Source organism: Capsicum annuum, unplaced genomic scaffold (assembly GCF_002878395.1).
Source record: "Capsicum annuum cultivar UCD-10X-F1 unplaced genomic scaffold, UCD10Xv1.1 ctg33540, whole genome shotgun sequence".
Lineage (NCBI taxonomy): Eukaryota > Viridiplantae > Streptophyta > Magnoliopsida > Solanales > Solanaceae > Capsicum > Capsicum annuum.
Genome location: NW_025840321.1, coordinates 1 through 4423, shown reverse-complemented (window position 1 = coordinate 4423; position 4423 = coordinate 1). Strand labels below are relative to the sequence as shown.

General features: G+C 29.6%; 1 long non-coding RNA gene across 1 annotated transcript; it reads right to left on the bottom strand.

The window, feature by feature from the left end:
* Nucleotides 1-685: 685 nt before the first annotated feature.
* On the bottom strand, nt 686-2544 carry LOC124891290. Its single transcript, XR_007049614.1, has 3 exons — nt 2484-2544; nt 2076-2169; nt 686-753 (listed from the first exon to the last, which is right to left on the bottom strand). It is a non-coding gene; the product is annotated as an uncharacterized LOC124891290 (long non-coding RNA).
* Nucleotides 2545-4423: the final 1879 nt, after the last annotated feature.

Genomic DNA, 4423 nt, shown 5'->3' with positions numbered 1-4423 from the left:
ACATGTATCTTATGTTTTATGTTAAGTACTGTTGTTAAATTATCTAATAGCACTTGACCGTCCATAAGCACCACAACACAACAGATAAGAGTGCACATACATCTTACCCCTATCCATGTGTCACGAGAAAGTGTAACAGAGTATACTAAGATAGTAACAATAATCGCTAGAAACTACAATATGACATATGTAATCACTCAAGTGGGGTCTACCGGACATAGGATACAATCAGACCTTAAAGAGGCTATTTACGATAGACCACCTGCCACAGATATGAGATCAATAACAACAAACGAAATAATGGCAAATTGAAACACTTCAAGGAACAATATATCCATTCATTCTTACATAAAACAGTTTTGAGATTTGGAAAACAAAACCCACAAAAATAACCACTTTCACACTAAGAACACCCACCTGAGAACACCTTTCACTGAAAAAGCAGCCTTTATCCAAAATATAGGAAGCTTGGTGTCAAGTTTCTGCACCCAAGTTGCAAATTTAATCATTACATTAAAGAATATACAGGAAGCTTCACAGGTGTACCCTTTTCCAGAATTAATTTAGAGGCCACCAAACTATAAAACCTCTTAATTTTCTCAAGAATAGGCTTAGAAAAGAGTCTAGGATAGTAAAAAGTGCAATAATTGAAAGTCATTTCCACATTTTTACCAAAGGGCACTTACGTGGGAATGCTGACATTGAAGTGGACAAACTGATCTCTAAATGAGTAGGAATTCCGTCCTTTTATTCCTGCACAAGCACACAGAAGTACTATAAACTTGAATAAAAAAGTTTATAATGTTTCGAGAGTTAAACAAGGTAACTGACTCGGTGCACACTAAAGAAAAATGATTTGAGAGCCTTGCGAACTATGTAGTTATTTGTTTATTACAAAACAACAAGCAAGTTTTACGAATGTTTTAGCATCCGGAATGTGTCTCAGTAATCTTTCTGATCTAATATCTAGACCCTTTTGTGTAATCTGGAGCAGATATCCTCGTATTGTAATTCTAAATATGCTATATTATTTTTCAAAGAAAACTGAGATGATAATGTACTGAGATGGCTGCTCTACTGAAAATGCTGAAGAATTCCACATGGCTTACATACACAATGAACTAAATTGAAGTTCATGTTAACACACGGTTTCTGGAATTGCAGGTGGAGTTTGATGAAGGTGAAAAAGTTGTTGGTGTGACTTCTGAAGAAGAAACTGCTAAATGCAACACTAATGATTCTCATTCACCCCAGGTCATTCTACCACAGAAGCAACTTGGTCGTAAATCAGACATGTATGTTTGTAGGCTTCCCGATAGTGTACTAAATTTACATATCCTATTGTGTGGTGTAGTATAGACGGATGTATCTAACAGTGCAAGCTTCTGCATCAGACTAGTAATTGAGTCCTTTTTTTTCTTAACAATTATTGAGAAGGGACTGTCACTATCTATTTAAACCTAGACTCCATTACATGTTCACTCAACTTGTTGTGCTCTTCGGAGAAACTCGAAAGATAACAGCATGCCGATTGCAGGTACTTGTTTTCTTGTTCCTACTTTCACAATGTCGCTTCTAAAAGGAAATATATTGCCTTTTTTTCGACAGAGGCAGAAATAGATGATCCCGAGAAAGAACTGAAGCCTGGTGTAGACATACTTAGGGCTGTCGATGAGATATTTTATGAAACTTATGACAAATTCGTACATTCATGTGTTAACAATGGTTTTTACTGGGTATGTTGTTCTACTTTCGAGAGAATATCGAAAATTCTAGTGGCTGAAGCTGAAGCAGCTACTTTCGAAGTAGCAGAAAGAAACACTGGTGCCAACCACCAGAACAACATTTCAACAAAGTCTTTCAATGTTGCAGACATCTAACAGTTAAAGACCATAAAATCCAACCAAAATTTTTCCAAACAACATACAGTAACGCAATTTCTCATTTTCAGGAATTAAAGTGTATACATTATCAAAAAAACAGACAATATATCCATTCATTCTTACATAAAACAGTATCAAAATTTACAAAATAAAACCCACAAAAATAACTACTTTCACAGTAAGAACACCTACCTGAGAACACCTTTCAATGAAAAAACAGCCTTTATCCAGAAAGTAGAAGTCGATCGAGTCCAAAAAGTAGAAGTTGATGAAGGAGCACCTTACACTGTAAAGCACAGAAAATGCTATAAAATCAAAATCAACACAATATTTTTGGAAAATGGACCTTAACTCAAAGCATAAAATGGCGAAAAAGAGTTTTTTCCACTATTTGTGTTACTTATAACTCTGTTTGGATTACAGATTAACTCAGTGAACCCTAAATCCCATTTTCGTTACTTACAACTCTATATCGTAGAAAAATACCAAGAGAACCCTCTTATTTTGCTTTCAATTTTATCCGCGAACAATCATAAACTTCCAATTTTATCCCAAAACTCAGACAAAGGAAAAAAGGTGAAGAAGAAATGGGTAACTTACAACTCTTATCCAGATCAATTGCAATAGAACTCTTAATCTTGTTGAATTCTGTTGCCAATTTTAGCCGCGAAGGTTGAATGAAACCCTAAGAATGAAGAGAATGAAGACGATACTGTTTTTTTGGAGCAAAAGACGATATGCTAATAATGAATATGTGGAGGGAAAAATACGCGGCCTTTTATTTTTTGTACAATGTTAACCGTAGCTATAGGTAACCGTTACTATAGGTCAATCTATTTAGGACGGTTCACATGAATCAGCGACGGTTATTTTAGTTATTCGTCCCATTAGATATGGTTACATATTGCAATGGTTATAACCGTTACTATAGATTATCTATGGTGACAGTTCTATAGCCGTCACTATGGAATTGTTGTCGTAGCCCTTATTTTCAGTAGTGTATATAAACAAATTAATAATATTTAATTAAAAAGGGTAAAATAGATATTTATGACATGTCTATTTCAGCTGCTTTAATCGTAATTTTATTATATCACTCTAATTAATTATTATAAGTCATCTAGATATTAAAAAATTAATAATATTTAATAAATAATAAAATAGATATAAATGATAAATTAATTCTTGATGTTTTAAATTAATAGGACATCTTATATAAATTAATTCTTGATGTTTTAAATTAATAGGACATCTTATATGAGACTCATTTAAAAAAAAAAAAACAAGTATGTTTGCTCCATGATTTTACTATATTACTCCTAATTAATTATTGTAAGACATTTACGTATAAGAAAATTAATAATATTTAATTAAAAAGGTAAAATAGACATTTATGTAATGTTTGTTTCAACTGCTTCAACTGTAATTTTATTATATCACCCCTAATTAATTATTATAAGTTATTTAGGTATTAAAAAATCAATAATATTTAATGAAAAATAAAATTGATATAAAATGATAAATCAGTTCTTGATGTTTTAAATTAATATGACATCTTATATGAGACTCATTTAAATTTTTTTACAAATATTTTATTGTGGTAATTTTGCTATATTACTTCTAATTAGGTATTATAAGTCATGTAGGAAATATCCGCTTCGATGTTTCAATCATAAAATTTGATTGACTCTCGAATTTATTTCAATGCCAATTAAATTAGAATAGAAGAAAGGGTATTATAAATCATAATAATTAAAAACTTAAATTATTTTTAAAATATAATTGACTATCAATGCCACAAAAATTTGGATAAGGAGAGTAACATATATTATTTGAAAATTACATAAAAAATACTATAAACTACAATAGCTAGCAATTTAAAATATTTAAAGACATATTAAAAATATGATTGATTATCTAAATTATATTTGTGTCACATAAATTCAGGGTAGTTTTGTCATTTTATAATTTGCATGTTTTAATGTTTTAATTTAGTAATTTGTTGATCCAAATGATGTTTTTGATTTAACATGTTTTGAAAATTTAGTACTTTGTTTATTTTAATTTATTTATTATATTTTGGTAAAATATTATATATTTAAAAATTATGCAAAAAATAATTATAAGTCATAACTATTAACATCTTCTAATATTTTCAAAACATATAGTAAAAAATATGATTGATTTTTGAAATTCTAATAGTGTCATACATGTTGCGATAAAGTAAGTGGCATAAATTATTTGAAATTACATTAAAAGATACTTAAATCACAACGATTAACAACTTAAAATATTTTAAAAAATATATTAGTAAAAATTTGATTGACTCTCTAAATTCTAAAATTGGGACAAAGCGAGTAACATAGATTACTAAATTACATAAAAGGTACTATAAATAACAATGATTAACAACTTAAATTATTTAAAAAATTATATTAATAAAAATTTGACTGACACTCCAAATACTATTTGTGCTATATAAATTAAGATAACTAAATAATATATGTTGGGCCCATGCTGCCACGAACTACAGTATCTAG